This window comes from Enhydra lutris, unplaced genomic scaffold, assembly GCF_002288905.1.
Source record: "Enhydra lutris kenyoni isolate GAN:26980312 unplaced genomic scaffold, ASM228890v2 scaffoldscaffold9, whole genome shotgun sequence".
NCBI lineage: Eukaryota > Metazoa > Chordata > Mammalia > Carnivora > Mustelidae > Enhydra > Enhydra lutris.
This window is the reverse complement of record NW_019154093.1, coordinates 21,977,305-21,994,143: the sequence shown is the minus strand read 5'-3', so window position 1 is coordinate 21,994,143 and position 16,839 is coordinate 21,977,305. Positions and strand designations below refer to the sequence as shown.

Genomic DNA, 16,839 nt, shown 5'->3' with positions numbered 1-16,839 from the left:
AGAGAGAAGAAGGCTTCCTGCTGAGCAGGGAGCCCAATGTGGGACTCTCCATCCCAGGACCCTGGGATCATGACCTGAACTGGAGGCAGATGCTTAACTGACTGAGCCGCCCAGGTGTCTCCTATTATTTTCATCTTAAGTTTTCTTACATTTTCCAGATTCTGCAAAGGGCATGAAATATTATCATTGGAAGAAAATAAAAGTTTAGTTTTAGAAGTTTAAGAAACCAGGGAACTAAATGTTTGCAAACGTAAAAATCATTTAGTCGAAAGTAATTTTTACAAAAGTAATTTTATAAAAACAATTGTTAAAGGGAATGACATAAAACTTTTTATTTTATTTTATTTATTTAATTTTCAAAATCATTAAAAAAAATAGTATTAGTACTGGGGCACCTGGGTGTGTGTAAGGGGAGGTAATATGAACCAATGATTATCCAAAATTACTTTCCATTTCTTCTACCTCTCACCAAGAGAAAGATCAGAAAGGAAACAGCAATGTCACAATCAGAGCTCCCTCTCTGAAGCAAGAGTGGACCATGACCTTACCTTTAACCTGTTTCCTAGACATTATTTGTAAGTAGGCCAGGGTTTCACTTAAACCCTCCTTTCCCTCTGTATCCCTTTAGAAGGAGATGTCTATAAAGTCAAGGGCAGATAACCCAAAATTATTTTAGCTCTTATCAAGGTCTAGCTTTCTAAAAAGTTATCATAATTCTTGTATTGAATACCAACCTATAACTACACCCCAACGCTGATCAGACAGCTTTAGGCGGAGAATGCAAAAACAGTCTCGAGACCCTATTCCTATGGTTCCCTTAACAAATAAGTCCATACAGTCCAAACAGTTCCTTCTGGGATAAGGAAGGATACATGAACAGCAAAGGTTAGAGAAAATAGATCAGGACCCACTCCATCCTGGCGTGTGTCAGTTAGCCTTTACTGGTCTTCTGCTTAGGTCCTAAGAGGCAGTATCCAGGTGGAGGTGGGAAGAGGTAACTCCTTACGAAGTAAGACACAGCAGGAAGGCTTCTAGCAAGGCAGTCCTATAGGAAAATGCTTAGGCATGACATTGTTTTTCATACACAAAAAATTATGTTCTCTCCCTCATCTTACTCCCAACAGAGGAACCCACCAGAAAGATTCTTCTCTGGATCTCCTAAAAGAACAAGGAAAAAAAAAAAACCCAAGAAAAATTTGGGGAGCCTGGGTGGCTCAGTCCCTTAAGCATTTGACTTCAGGTCAAGTCATGATCCCAGGGTCCTGGGATAGAGTCCCGCACCAGGCTGCCTGCTCAGTGGGCAGTCTGCTTCTCCCTTTCCCTCTTCCTGCCTCTCCCCCTGTTTGTGTGTGCTCACTCTCTCGCAAATAAATAAGTAAATAAAAAGTTTTCAAAACAAAAAAAACCCTAAAGGACAGATCTTGTTAAGAATATCCAAAAGGGACTGACTGGAAGGGGTTGCCCCCTCATGAGGGGCCGGAGGTCGTGACATTCTAGATGTTCACCATCACAGAGCTTTGACTGCCCAACCCAAGGAATGGTGGCATTCAATAGTAGTCAAATGTAGTCAAATGACAGATGGCCCAGTCTTGCTCCTTGGCTCCTAGTATTAACCCATTAACATTGAGGGCGGTGGAGAGAGGTCCTCTCTGGGCTCAGCTTTCACAGTCTCCTGCACAGCCATTATGCTCTTCTATAATTCAGGCCCACCCATGGCATGGGAGGCAACCCATGCCATTGACCTGGCATAAGGACCAAGTCAGACACGTGGACTGGCAAGGTAAATAGTAACTCAGAGTAGGAAAATGATTGCCCCACCAAACTGCTGTTCCAGCATAATATATCCAGATGTGAGTCTTGAAGTTTAAGAGATTCGTGCATAGTAGAGGCCCCTGTCGCCTCTCAAGGGATCATAAATAAATCCTCAGCCTGCCTGGATAACCAAGTTGTCCATTTATGAAGCCTATGCCATCGGGTGGAGGGCAAGACAAAGGGTTTTATTTAGCAAAAGGTTAGGCTTTGTCTCCAAGTCCATGAGCTGTAACTGCTGGACCTTTGGGAAACTGGTAGCTTTGACCTTTTCTTCTTGTTGGGGCCAAGATTACAGAGCTTCCCTTACCAGATTCAGTTGGAATTCTTTTTCTTGGTTTTCCCGAATTGTGACTATTAATATCCATATCTTATACCTGACTTTCATTTGTCTTGGAGAAGTCTCATTCAGAGGCTCAGACATCAGAGGAGCAGTCCCACTGAGGACCAGTGATTAAGGCCTGACCATCAGCTAGCTATGTTCCAACTGTCAGTTATCCAGAAAGCCCTTGATATCAGGCAGCCAGAAAGGCTGAAGAACCAAAGGATTCCTAGGCACACAGCTGCTTGCCTGTGCACTGGGGACAGTGATGGGGGTGGGTGGGGTGTGTGGATGGGTGGTGGGGTGGGGGATGGTGGGGAGGGTGGGGGAAGGGTTGCGGGGTAGGACCTTGAGTACTTCCTGGTGTAGAGATCAACCTGCATGGTACAGTACACAGGATGCATGGCTCCTCCTGCCCAGGGTTTCAAAGCTGATTTCAGGTAACATAACAGGATCCTAATTCCTAAATTATCCACTTTGGGTTTTTTTTTTTTGTTTTTTTTTTTAAGAGAGAGAGAGAAAGCACACAAGCAGGCAGAGAGGCAGGCAGAGGCGGAGAGATAGGCAGGCTCCCTGCTGAGCAAGGAGCCCGATGCGGGACTCGATCCCAGGACCCTGGGATCATGACCTGAGCCGAAGGCAGCGGCTTAACCCACTGAGCTACCCAGGCGTCCCTCCACTTTGGGTTTTTAAAGGCTAGGATCCGGGCACCTGGGTGGCTCAGTTGGTTAAGTGCTCAGGTCATGATCCTGGAGTCCAGGGGGATGGAGCCCAGCATCAGGCTCCCTGTTCAGCGGGGAGTCTGCTTCTCCTTCTCTCTCTGTGCTTCTCCCCCTGCTCATGCTCTCTTGCACTCTATCTCTCTCTCAAATAAATAAATAAAATCTTAAAAAAAAAAAAAGGCTAGGATCTTCAGTGGGAATTGGGACTTTTTTAAAAAAAGATTTTATTTATTTATTTGACAGAGAGAGAGATCACAAGTAGGCAGAGCAGCAGGCAGAGAGAGAGGGGGAAGCAGGCTCCCTGCCGAGCAGAGAGCCCGATACGGGGCTTGATTCCAGGACCCTGAGATCATGACCTGAGTTGAAGGCAAAAGCTTAACCCACTGAGCCACCCAGGTGCCCCAAGAATTGGGACTTTTGTTTGATTTTTTTTTTTTTTCTTCTACCTAGATACCTAACTTCTCCAGGCCACAAGGCCAGTGTATATTATTGTCCTGGTCACCTTCGGACACTTTTATGTTGCAGCTGCTGGAATTCTGGAAGTGAGCATTGTAACTGCTCATCAGGCCCATTCCCAGATGCTCCAGGAAGGGAGCAAAATAGGAGCCACCAGCCCCTCCATCTTTCACTGGCTGAATGCCAAAATCCTTCACACTACCAGTTTCTGTGAACTGCAGGTAGAAGTAGCCACAGTCGACTGCCCCGTGCACCTCAGCGCAGAAGCCCAAACAAGAATCCTGTGTTAGGTGTAGGAGCAATTGGCCTCTAGCTGGTTAGTATCCATGTTAGCCAGAGAGATTTCCTGCATTTTCATTGGTAAACCACGGCGGAGAGGGTGCACCTATTGCTCACAGCAGCGCGGGCAGCAACAAGTCTAGCTCTCTCAGGCTCGCTGGGGCTGTGGTGGGCCTAGAGGCCTGTTAAGGCCATGTCCCTGGGTGCGGGAACAGGGGGAGTGTGCGGTGCCGAGGCAGCCAGCAGCCAGCAGCATCTGCCTGGGAACCCAAAGCCTTTCAGTTTCTTCTGGCATCTCCTGGAGTCTGGGACTTTGAGCTCAGACTGGCCTGGACTCACCGCCAAATGGTCTCTGAGCTTCAGCCAGCAGCCCCCTAAAATTTTTATTTTTTTTAAGTAGTATTTTTAATTTTTATTTTACTAAAAATAAAAGTTTTACCTTTGAAAACACAAGTGGTCATGAAGAAATGCCTATGATTTAAGGTTAAGTGCAAAGGGGCCAAAATAGTTAAGATTACTATTATCACTATTATTATTAGTTAAGATTACTAAGATTACTACTATTTTTTTACTACTACTATTATTATTACTATTTAGTCCAACATTCTAAGCAACTATACTCAGCTCACAGTATATAGTAGGTCCCTGTAAAAGGACATCCAGGCTCCATGCTCAGAGGGGAGTCTGCTTCTCTCTCTCTCCCTCTGCCCCTCCCCTTGCTCATGCTTACTTTCTCTCTCACTCTCTCAACAACAACAAAAAAATCTAGATGTGTATTTCTGACTTGGTTTTCATTTAGGTTCTGTCCTACCCCTCCTGCCAAAATATGCGCAGAGACTACTTTTGGTAATGCCTCTCCATATCTGACCTAGCCCCTGGTACTCTCCTTTTTTTTTTTTTTTTTTTTAAGATTTTATTTATTTACTTGAGAGAGAGCATGTGTTTGCAGGAGCACCAGCACAAACAGGCGGGAGGGGCAGAGAGAGAGGGAAAAGCAGCTCCCTGCTGGACAGGGAGCCAGATATGGGACCTCAGTCCCAGGACCCTGGGATCATGACCTGAGCCCAAGTCTGGAACAAAAATATTTGAAGTTTGAATTAAAGTCACTCTCTGCTTTCACAGGTAACTTTTGAATTCTCCTCCATTTCATGATTTCCAAAGATGGATATAAAATTGATATCCCTTTAGCCAAGAAGATATGAGGTCTGAGATCCTATCTAGGTCAGAGAAACATCTTTCTCTCTCCAAAGCAGATTCTGTACAACCAAAATAGTGATTTAAGCATATACTTCTCTTACCTCTTATCTTACTTGAGATACCCCCCAGTGCTCCCAAGAGCAATATGGCTCCCAAGACCCCTCACAATCTACTGCCATTCTACCTCTCCAACTTTATCTTCCAGTAATCTGCTAACCTTTTTCTTTCTTCCTAACCCGATGTTACATCAAACTACTTCCATTCCTTAAACACATATTAACTTTTCCACATTTTATTGATGTATACCGTTCATACAATAAGGAGCACCAAACTTAAGTGTACAACTCAGTGGTGGTTTATATAGGTACCCACATGATCAAGATCTAGAACATGACTAAGATCTAGAACATTTCTAGCACTCTAGAAGCCTCCCCATACCACCCTTAGTCCATATCTACACAATTCTGACTTGCATCAATAAAGATTCATTTTGCCTGTTCTTTAAATTAAAAAAAAAAAAAAGAAATATGCCATATGTATTCCTTTTTCTTTTCTGTTCTTTTTTTTTTTAAGTAAGCTCTATGCTCAGCGTGGGTCTTGAACTCATGACCCATACACCCCTAGATCAAGAGTTGCATGCTCCACTAACTGAGCCCGCCAGGTGTTCCACCATATGTATTCTTTAAAACCCATAGTAGATTTTTATGCTTCCTCTACTGGAAAGTAGGAATGCTGAGTATCTGTCATGTGCTGGTGTTCTCCCATTCTGCCTCCATGGCAAATATAACTGAATCACCATTCTTTCTTATTGTATCTAGATTGAGGTTTAGGCTCTTTTCCTAAACTGTGCACCAGTAGCCACTACTGATTATTGAGAGCTGGCACTAGTGAAACTTTCCTGGACAAGAATGGCCTCTTTCACATGAAATCCTTCATTTCCACCATGTACAACACATTTGATAAGTCATTTAAGTCTTACTGACTTAAATGTCCCTTTTTTTTTTTTTATTTAAAGATTTTTATTTATTTATTTGACAGAGAGATCACAAGCAGGCAGAGAGGCAGGCAGAGAGAGAGGAGGAAGCAGGCTCCCTGCTGAGCAGAGAGCCCGATGTGGGGCTCGATCCCAGGACTCTGAGATCATGACCTGAGCCGAAGGCAGCGGCTTAACCCACTGAGCCACCCAGGCGCCCCAAATGTCCCTTTTTTCTGTTCCCTTTTTGCATGCCTACTCCTGCTTATTTCAAGCTTTCATAATTTCTCACCTGATTTTCTACAACAACGCCTCACGGTGTTCCCTGCCTTCAGTTTTGGCTCCTCTATTTTTTTCTACACACTGCTGATTAATCTTTTTAAAATATCCAAATACGATATCCTACATCATTCTCCTGGTTAAAACCTTTTAAGTTGCTACCTTTCAGGTTAAGCCTAAGTGGTTAACACTGTATTGTAGGCCCCGCCTCTCTTGCCAGTGTCATCTCCTGTAACCTGCCCTCCAGGATGTCAGCTGTGCACAGCTTTCTGAAACATGTTCTGCCCTCTTCCTCCTCTAATCTTGAATGCTGTTCTTTCTAACTGGCTAAGTCTCCTTCACTCTTCAGGGGTGTTTCAAGGATATTTATTATACAAACGTTTATCGGTCATTCTTTCCCTAACAAACGATTATTCTCTCCCAGGCAAAACTAATTATCCCTTGTTTGTGGCCTCATAATACTTTATACATATCCTTATTACGACAATTATCACATTGTATTATTATCTGTTCACATTTCCAAGAGTTCCTAGAGGGAAGAGAGCTTTGTAGCTCCAGAACTCATCACAGTGCATGACATCTTATTTTACAGGTTAAAAAAATTGTGGTAGGGGGGCCTGGGTAGCTCAGTGGGTTAAAGCCTCTGCCTTCAGCTCAGGTCATGATCCCAGGGTCCTGGGATTGAGCCCCGCATCCGGCTCTCTGCTCAGCAGGGAGCCTGCTTCCCCCTCTCTCTGCCTGCATCTCTGCCTGCTTGTGATCTTTGTCTGTCAAATAAATAAATAAATAAATAAACAAAATCTTAAAAAAAAAACAAACTGCGGTAAAATCAATGTAATGTGAAATTTACCATCTTTATCATTTTCAAGTGTGCGGTTCAGTAGTAGTAAGTACATGCATGTGGTCCTGCAGCTATCACCATCATCTATCTCCAGAACTCTGTTCAGCTTGTAAGATTGAAATTCATACTTATTAACTTCATTCTCCCCTCTCCCTAGCCTCTGGCAACCACCATTCTACTTTCTGTTTATGATTTTGACTTAAGTGCCTCGTAGAAGTGGAATCCCACAGTATTTGTTTTTTTGTGACTGGCTTATTTCATTTGGCACAATGTCATTTGGCACAATGTCTTCAAGGTTTATCCATTGTTGTAGCCTGTGTAGAATTTCCTTCCTTTTTAAGGCCAAACAATATTCCACTCTACGTATATACCACATTCTGCTTATCCATTCATCTGCCAGTGGACAATTGGATTGCTTTCATGGTTTAGTTATTGTGAATATGCCGCTATGAATATGGGTGTACAAATCTCTTTGAGGTTTGCCTAGGTGGCTCAGTCAGTTAAGCGTCTGCTTTTGGCTCAGGTCATGATCCCAGGGTTCTGGGATAGAGTCCCACATCGGGCTCCTTGCTCAGCAGGGAGCTGGCTTCTCCCTCTGCCTGCCGTTCCCCCTGCTTGTGCTCTCTCTCTCTTGCTCAAATAAATAAATAAAATCTAAAAAAAAAAAATCTCTGAGAACCTGCTTTCAATTCTTTTGAGTATTTGCCCTGAAATGGAATGGCTGGATCATATGGTAATTCTTATTTTATTTTGTTTTCATTTTTTGAAAGATTTTATTTATTTGTCAGAGAGAGTGCACAAGCAGGGAGAGCAGCAGGCAGAGGAAGAAGCATGTTTCCCACTGAGCAGGGAGCCGACGCGAGACGGGATCCCAGGACCGTGGGATCATGACCTGAGCCAAAGTCAGACACTAAATTGACTGAGCCACCCAGGCATTCCTTGGATGGCAATTTTATGTTTAACTTTTTGAGGAACCACTATACTATATGTGTGTGTGTGTGTGTGTGTGTGTGTGTGTGTGTGTGTGTATACATATGCTATGTTTTCTGCTGTGGCTGCACCTTTACCTTCCCATCAATAATACACAGGGCTTCCGATTTCTCCACATCCTTGCCGACACTTAGTGTTTTCTATGTTTTGTTTTTCTTTTTGATAGTAGTTGTCCTAACAGATGTGAGGTGTCATCTCATTGTAGTTCTGATTTGCATTTCCCTAATGATGGTGATGTTAAGCATCTTTTCATGTGCTTATTGGCCATTTGTAGATCTTCTTTGGAAAAATGTGTATTCAAGTCCTTTGCCCATTTTTGAATGAGGTTGTTTTCTTGTTGAGTTTTAGTTCTCTACATATTCTGGATATTAATCCCTTATCAGAGATAGGATTTGCAAACATTTTCTTACTCCTTGGGTTGCCTTTTTACTCTCTTAATACTGTCTTTTGATACACAAAATGTAATTTTTATGAAGTCCAATTGTTCTATATTTTCTTTTGTTGCCTGTGCTTTTGGTGTCATATTAAAAAATTATTTCCAAATCCAGTGGCTTTTTTTTTTTTAAGATTTTATTTATCTATTTGATAGGAAGATAGAGAGCACAAGTAAGCAGAGCAGCAGGCAGAGGGAGGGAGAGAAGCAGGCTCTCCGCTGAGCATGGAGCCCAATGTGGGGCTTGATCCCAAGACCTTGGAATCATGACCTGAGCCAAAAGCAGACACTTAACCAACTGAGCCACCCGGGCACCCCTAAATCCAGTGTTTTTGCCCTATGTTTTCATCTAAGAGTTTGCCGTTTTAGGTCTTAACACTTAGGTAACAGATTCTTTTTTTTTTTAAAGAAAAAAAAATTTTTTTTTTGACAGAGAGAGAGTGCAAGCAGGGACATCAGCAGGCAGAGGAGAGGGAGAAGCAGGCTACCCACTGAGCAGAGAGCCCTATGTAGGACTCGATCCCAGGACCCTGGGATCATGACCTGAGCTGAAGACAGATGCTTAACCGACTGAGCAACCCAGGATCCCTGGTCACAGATTCATTTTTCGTTAATTTTTGCTTATGGTGTTAAGTAAAGGTCCATTTTCATCTTTTGTATGTGGATATCCAGTTTTCCCAGAACCATTTGTTGAAAACACTGCCTCTTCCCCACTGATGAATGGTCTTAGCACCTTTGTCAAGTATCGTTTGACCATATAGGTGAGGGCTTATTTCTGGACAGAGTGCGTGGTATTTCATAAGATCCAAAGATGAATCAGATTATCCTAATGCACTAGAGTTGCTCATAGGGAGTGGGATCTCATTTTTATTTTAGACAAAAAAGAAGAGATGATTTTAGAGGGAGGTAAAATAGCCAACTTAAAAAGAGTTCAAGTCAGAATTATAGATTTTGGTCATCTAGTTCACATCCTTGTTTTTATATAGGAAGAAAAAAAGGCCTGATGTTGCTCTTAAGATCAGAATTATAACAAAAATAAAAAGTTATTATAGAAGATTTCAACTCAGTGAAGGAAGAACTTCTAACATCTAGAATACACAGATTTGAGAAAGAATGAGCTCTCTGTAACTACAAATATTTAAACAGAAGTTGGATGAATACCTGTAAGCTTTGCTATAGAAGGCAGGTCTGATCATTTCTTTGCCTTGCTTGTAAATATTCTATGACTGCCCATTAACTTCAGGATAAGGGCCTGCTTTTTAAAATGGCATATACAGGGGCGTCTGGGTGGCTCAGTGGGTTAAGCCTCTGCCTTCGGCTCAGGTCATGGTCTCTGGGTCCTGGGATCAAATCCCACTTAGGCTTCTTGCTCAGCGGGGAGCTGGCTTCTCCCTCTCTCTGCTGCTCCCCCTGCTTGTGCTAGTGCACTCTTTCTTTCTCTCTCTCTTTGACAAATAAATGAATAAATAAATAAAACGGCACACATAGCCCTTAAGATATGGTCCTAGGTTACCTATATAGCATCATTTCCTGCCATGTATCTATGTTCTTGATATAGCCAACTTTTGTATTGTGAGGTCTGTCCTTTCTAATTGTCAGACCTAACTCAAATTAAAAAAAAAAAGTCAAAAAACAACCATCTTTAAAAAAAAAACAACAGTTTCTAATGCTTCAAGGAAGTAAGCTAAAGGGTGTGGCTGTAGCTTAAAATTCCACACATAGAATTCTCAAAACAAATTAAATAGAATCAATGGGTTGCAAGTATACACATGCACTAGTGACTATAAGGGCACATGAAATCCAAACAGGCAGATGAGAACAAACTTTGATTTTCAGAAGAAAAGGAATTAATTTTTGGTGAATGTTACCATATAATATACATTTATTATTATTTTTTTAAAGCATGCTGTATGCCCAACATGGGGTTTGAACTCACAACCCAAGATCAAGGGTCGCATATTCTACCAACTGAGCCAGTCAAGCACCCCTATAATAGACATTTAAACATATTTTAGCTTATTTAATTTTAAGAATGCAAAAAGACAAAATAAATAGATCCTTTACACTATTTTTGAGGTGAAAACATACTACGTTAGGATCTTTGGTATTACATGCTATAAATAAGAATCACAAAAGTTTTAAACTTTGAACATATCTTCTGCTTTACAGATAACTTAGTGTGTCAATAAGCAATTTCTAGGTACTTTCTGTGTGTCAGGATTGTGCTGGGTACTGGGAATACAAACATGAAAAAGGAATAGGACCACAGCATTGAGGGTGATATGGTTGTTTTGGATGGAGCTCATCATCAGACAAGGTCTATAAAAGGTTAACAACCACTGAAGTCTCTCTCCTTGAAGAAATCAAGTATCTAGGAAAAAAAGGAGGGGAGCTCAGAGAAAACCTTTAGCAGATCAGACCACATCTCTTTCTTGCTTATAAAAGTTCAGTGACTACCCATTAACTACAGGAGAAAGCCTGTTTTTTTTTTTTTTTTGTTTCTATGGCATACATAGCCCTCTATGATTTATTCCCTTTATGATCTATTGGCAAATTGACTTGGTTTGAGCAGACTTATCTTTGAGGTCCCTTTCTTGTGATTTGATTTACTCACCAGATCACCTGTCTGTCCAATATGATTATTTTTGGACTAAGTTTTTCTATCACCTAGGAGGAAAATAGAATATGAATATTGATCCACTGGGCAATTATATTTCTCGTTATATGTGATGAAATAAGACTTTAACTGCAAGCAATTTTCACCTGAGTTTAGATGAAATTGTGCTCCTAGAAGTTCTGGACTGGAGGGCTAAATTTAGAGACTTAACCACAATTATGATATCTTCCTTGCAAGTATCAGGTATAAATCCTCAGTGTTTTTTTTCGGAGCAGTCGTTTACTGTCTTATTTCTCAGTAAACTGTTTGGGATTCAATAGAAAGAACACAGGGCTAGTATTCTAGTCCTGCCTGTGACTTACTGTATAATCCTGGTACTTCAACCTCTTATGTCCTAAGTTTCCTCATTTTTCAAATACAAATAATATTTGTTCTACATGTACTTTGTGATGATACACAAGATTATAGTTTAATTTTAACTCAATGAGTATGTGAGTATTATAAGGAATACAAATGTAAGTATTGTACTCAAGCTTATATTCTGTTGGGGTCAGACTTATAAAAGTAACATGTAGGGATCCAGAGGAAGGATGGATTACATTCAGTGGAGGGGGTGTGATCAAGAATATTTAATAAAGGAGATAGGAGTTGAGCCGGGTCTTGAGGAATAGAAAAGGTGGCAGAGTCATTTGGAAGGGATAAGAACAGAGAGGCACTGGGATTCTCAGTCTGGCCCCAGCTTTTTTTAAAAAAAACGATTTATTTAGTAGAGACAGAGGGAGAAAGCACACCTTTCTTGAAGGGGAGGGATAGGGCAGAGAGAGAGAATCTGAAACAGACTCCCCACCATGCGGAGGCAGGGCTGGATCTTGCCATTTGGAGATCAGGAATCTAGGATCATGACTTGAGCCAAAATCAAGAGTCAGATGCTTAACTGACTATGCTACCTGGGTGCCCTGAACCCAGCCTTTATTTTCAGACTCATTATCTTCTGCACACTTCAGACAAAATGATGTTTTCTGAATCAGGCATGTGTCTGGCATATAGCAGTTGAGCCTCCATGGTCCAGCTTCTACCTCTTCCATTAGAGCCGCACCCAAGTGGCATTTATCATACTTTCCTCTGTATGAGCCTGGGCCTTTGTTCATATGCCCTTTTGCTTTTATTGTAACTTAATAGAACAACCTTCCTTGCTTAATGGTGAACTTTTTGGAGACAGGAATCTGGTACTGAACTCAGTGCTTTGCTCTTATTAAGTAATCAGGTAATTTTATTGAATTGAACTTGTTCCAAGGACACTGATATCACTCATGTCGGAAGGACATGTTGGTATCATCTCAGTGTCTCTATAGGCTTTAACTTTTGTGTCCTGCTGTTTTTCTTACATCATATCTGTGAAGTAGATTTTTTTTTGCCTTTAAAAACTTACAGATGAGGAAACTCAGAGGGTACATTTGCCCAGTCATCCAGCTAAGTTCTGAAGCCAAGCAGGGCTCTTTTGACTTGAAATCCCCTACTCTCTGCACTATACCTGGGCCTTGTGGCATCAGACAAGTAGGGGTAAATGCACTTATTCTGAGAGCTCTCATTCTCTCTTTGTAAATGGGAGCAATAGTACTGACCACATGGGACTGTTATGAGGGTTAAATGGGGTAAAATATGTGAAGTCCCTAGCTCAAGGCCTAGCTAGCACTTAGTGGGCTATGCTTGGTCCCTTCTCAAAGCTTCAAATTCAAATGGACATAAACAGATAAATACCCAGTTCTGAGGTGCAGTGGGAAGTAGATGGGACTACACAGGCAGGAATATCCTTCTCCTTGTAACCTCTCATATGTTCTATCCTTTGAGACCTATTATATGCATTAGGCAGTATTTTGTAAATACTTAAGATTTAACAACCTCCTTCACCATCACGTCCACCCATGTTCTACCCTTTTCCTGCCTAGTGTGTGTCAAATGCAAGGGCTGTAGTTGTGTGACTTGTCCAGCTTTGAGGTCAGGGGTTGGTTGAATAATGTCCAAGGCTGGGGTCTTTAAAAAAACAAAACAAAACAAAACAAAAACTAAGCCATAGATCCTCTCGGATTGCGACTTTAAATAACTATGCAGAGGAACCTATTAAAAGCAAAGTAAGAATGGGCCCATAGATGGTAGTTAATTGCAAACCGGAGTGAAACTAAAGAAATTATTTTTGATATCTTCCCGGGGTAGGGAGATGTTCTTGAGATTTTTCTGCTGAGCTCCTTAACTCCTAAATAGGCTGCATTTTGAAAAGAATTACAGCTTTGGTGGATTGGTGGCAAAGGTGACTAGGCGGGTGTCGACCCCCGGCTTTCTTCGTCCAGCTCCCCCTTGATGTTCAGAAGCCCGCGCTAGGCGCCGAGGGTCCACGGAGGATCCGGCTAAGCCCGGCCCGTGTGCCAGGCTACAAAGTGCACGTCCAACGCCAGGCTTCCTTGGTCGTGGTGGCAGAGCGGGGGGAAGGACAGCTTCTGGAGCGAGGAGTAGAGGCAGCTTTCTGGCCCTTCTTTTCGCTTGGAGGCCTCGGTAGGGCGGGAGGCCCAGGAGCCAGAACTGAGTGGCGCTGCAATACCCGTAACCCCGACCTGCTCAGGCACGCCGGCGTCCCCGTTCTCCCCAGTGGGGCCCCGTCGGGTAGCCGGAGCTAGCGACTCCCACTCGATGGCCCCGCCCCTCCTCGCGAGCCCGCCGTGACTTCGGCCCGCCCCCAGCGCTAGAGGACCCGCCCCCTCCTCGCGTACTAACGAGTGTCCTCGCGCGCGCGCGCCTCTTTTCTCCGCCTGAGTGTGAGTGTGTTGCCCTCCCACCTCGGCCCCTCCCTATTGTTTCTCGCCGCCGCCACAAGCCTCCAAACGCAGCCCCTCCCCCCATTGGTGTTTACCGCTCCCCCCTTCCCTCGTCTCGGTTTAACCGGCACCCTGGGGCCCCCAGAACGAAGGGAGGGGGTACCCCTGAACTCTTTCCTCTGCGTTTCCTCTCCTGGGTCTTTTCCGCGTCTTTCCCCAGCCCAACTCTCGGAGGTCAGGACTCCATTCAAGACTCTGTCCGTCCCTCCCCTCCCCCCTTCCCTGGCTCCCCCTCGGCCCCCTCCCTTCAGCGGGTCCTCCTTTTTCTCTCCCTCTCCTTCCTCCTCCCCCACCCCATCCCTTCCCCCCCACAATGCAGTTCGCGGCGCGGCGGACATGGCGGTGTAGTCCTGAGCTCGTCGTGTCCCGGCCTCCAGCGGCGGCGGCAGTGACGGCGGCGGCGGCGGCAGCAGGAGGCGGCGGGGGGAGCGGGAGCCACTGAGATGAGGAGGCGCCGCGCGCGCCTGTAGCTCGCGGGCCTCGCAGGTACGGAGGTTCCGGCCGCGTCGCGGCGCCGGGCGCCGAGGGGGTGTGCTTTGGAAAGGCCAGGCGGCTCCCTGTTCGCCCTCCTCAGGTGCGGAGCCTCGCAGGTGTCGGGGACCCGGCCCGAGCGTGTCTTAGCCACCCCCTTGGGGCCTGACACTTCTTTCTTTGCCGGAATGGACTTCGGGTGTCCCAGGGGAAGGCTGAGATAAGAGAGGTAGGGGCGGCGGCCTGGCGGCCTGAGGAGGGCATTGGGGCGCTTCGGGGACCGAACTTCACAGAGAGGCTGAGGTTCTCGGTTCCGGGCCGAAACCTGTAGACCGGGGAGGCGGATTTTGAGTTAACGGGATTGATGTGAGCATTCTCTTGGGTCCAGTACGATTCCCTGTCATGTATGCCTTTTCTTTCATCTCCCCCCCCCCCCCGTTAGACACAGATGTCCATATATAACAGGCAAATATACACACTCATGTAATACATAATAAAGGATTTCTCCGGGCTCACCCTTGTCGAGAAGAGAGAAGGCAGAGATGTCTGTGAATTTCGTTTTTTGCTCGCCCGCCTTCTCTCTCCCCCGCCCCCCAGTCGAATGGTGGTAATGAACGCCTTGACGTGGGAAACTGAGATTCGTATTTGTAAACAGACAGCACTAGCCGTGTGTGTTGCACGCCTCCGCGAGAGGTTTCAGGTCTTTTTGGTATCCGGATCGCAAAAGAATGAGATATTTGGACGTGAAAGAAGCACATCGCCGAGATTTCTAGTCATACCTGAATGGGATGAATTACTGTTATTTTAGGAACGTTGATTGAACATTTTCTTTTCGTAAGTTTATCCAGTCTTTAATCAGATGAATTTTGAACCTTGTGTGAGATCTTGTTTCGGTATACCATGTTTTTTTATTTTGATATATTTTTGATACAAAAGTAGTTCCTGACACATGTGACATTCTACTTGGTTTTGTGATCTTTTTAGTGTCTAGAAACGCAATTCGAATTGTTTTGTTGGCGTGCATTTAGTAATTAGCTGTAGTGGATCAGATTACCTTTTGTTTCCAAAAGGCCCCTCTCCCCCGCCAAGTCTTGTAGTAGCGAAATGTGTAACACTTGGTGAAACAGAACATACCCTGTTTCTAAAGTAATGAGAACTATTAGCTAATAAAACTGGATGATCCCAACTAGATACGACAATTTAGAGAGAGTACTATACTAGGGTGGTGAATTGTGGAATGCTTTAAAAAAAAAATTGACTTTTTTGTTCTTGGTGTCAGGCAGCATGTTCTGTATATGAGTACATTGTACGCTGGAATTTTCTTTAGGCTCAGCACCCTTGTAAGGTCTCCTTAAAGATTGCTGCACCTTGCATCCTAGTACTTAATTAGTCACAACTTGTAAAATTTTGAAATTGCTTCATTTGGAATGCTGTGCTTTAAAAATAATGAATTCACTAGTGTCTAGTCTGCTGTGATGTTTTATAAACAAATTTTAAAGAGTGTTCTTAAAAACCACATACTTTGGGGACAATAAGCATTTTATGCTTTAAAATTTTACGTATTTTATGCTTTAAAATGTAATTGTTAATATAAACAAAAGAAAGTTGCTTTGAAAGAGAGCTCTTTTAGGTCTTCCTATTTGCAATTTTTAATTTGACTAGTGTGGAAAATGAAAATTAAAGCTTCCTTGAAATAATACAGAGGAGGAAGTGAAAGTTATTGACATTCAATGTTTTAAATGTAGCAAATGTCTGAATACAAAGAGAAAATTAAGGTCTTTTCATTGTCTTAGGTCAAGTTGTTATTAGTTACAGATAAATTTACAGGATGTTATCATGTACATAAGTTTAGTTCAATTTCGTAATTCCTAAATCACACAGATTCACATTTATTTTTAGTTCATATAACTAGAACAGTAGTGTCTGTGTTATAATTTTAGACCTTTTAAAATAAAAAATTTATAGTTGCAATTATAAATATTTCTGATTAATAGAAAGTTGTTTAAGGAGAATTTTTATTAGTTCTCAGAGCAGATTCAGTCTAGTAAGTAGAGAAACTTTTTTTTGACCCCAGGGTTAACCTTGACATGAATAATCATAAGTTATGTTGTGTTCCATTTTTGTTTTGTCTTGTTTTGTTTTAATGTTGTGTTCTTTATCCAATGTCAAATCAGGATCTGTGGGTAGAGAAAATTTTTTGAATTTATTTTCTACAGAAAGTGTCTGTTTTCAGGCAATAAATAAGACTTACTTATAAATGCTGATGCCAGTAAAATTTGTTTATCCTTAAAAAGAACAAACCATTTTGATATAACAATTCAGGGAGATGTGTTATTTTCGAAGGTAAACTACAAATGCTGGGATCCATAAATAATATTACAAAATTCAGTGAAAGTTATGACTGCAGGTAGAAGTATGTCCTAAAGAAGAACAGTTCTTAAAGACCTAAAACAAGGAGAAAACACTGTAGTTTAAAGCAGGATAGGTGATATGTAGATTTTTTTCTTCTTAATCTAAGAGGAATTAAGATGGTTTAAACTGAACTAAGTGAATTAAGAAGATTTACACTAAACTAAGTTTTAA

General features: G+C 42.7%; 1 protein-coding gene and 1 pseudogene across 9 annotated transcripts in view; one reads left to right on the top strand and one right to left on the bottom strand.

Moving 5' to 3' along the window:
• Positions 1-3,351: 3,351 nt before the first annotated feature.
• On the bottom strand, positions 3,352-3,661 carry LOC111142819 (annotated as a pseudogene).
• Positions 3,662-14,089: 10,428 nt separating this feature from the next.
• Positions 14,090-16,839, top strand: part of LOC111142844 (zinc finger CCHC-type containing 11) — a 123,393-nt gene continuing 120,643 nt past the window's right edge. For all 9 annotated transcript variants that reach the window (XM_022496182.1, XM_022496176.1, XM_022496179.1 and 6 more), the window contains exon 1: positions 14,090-14,271. The gene's annotated coding sequence lies outside the window, so the exon portion shown is untranslated. The remainder of the gene's footprint in view (positions 14,272-16,839) is intronic.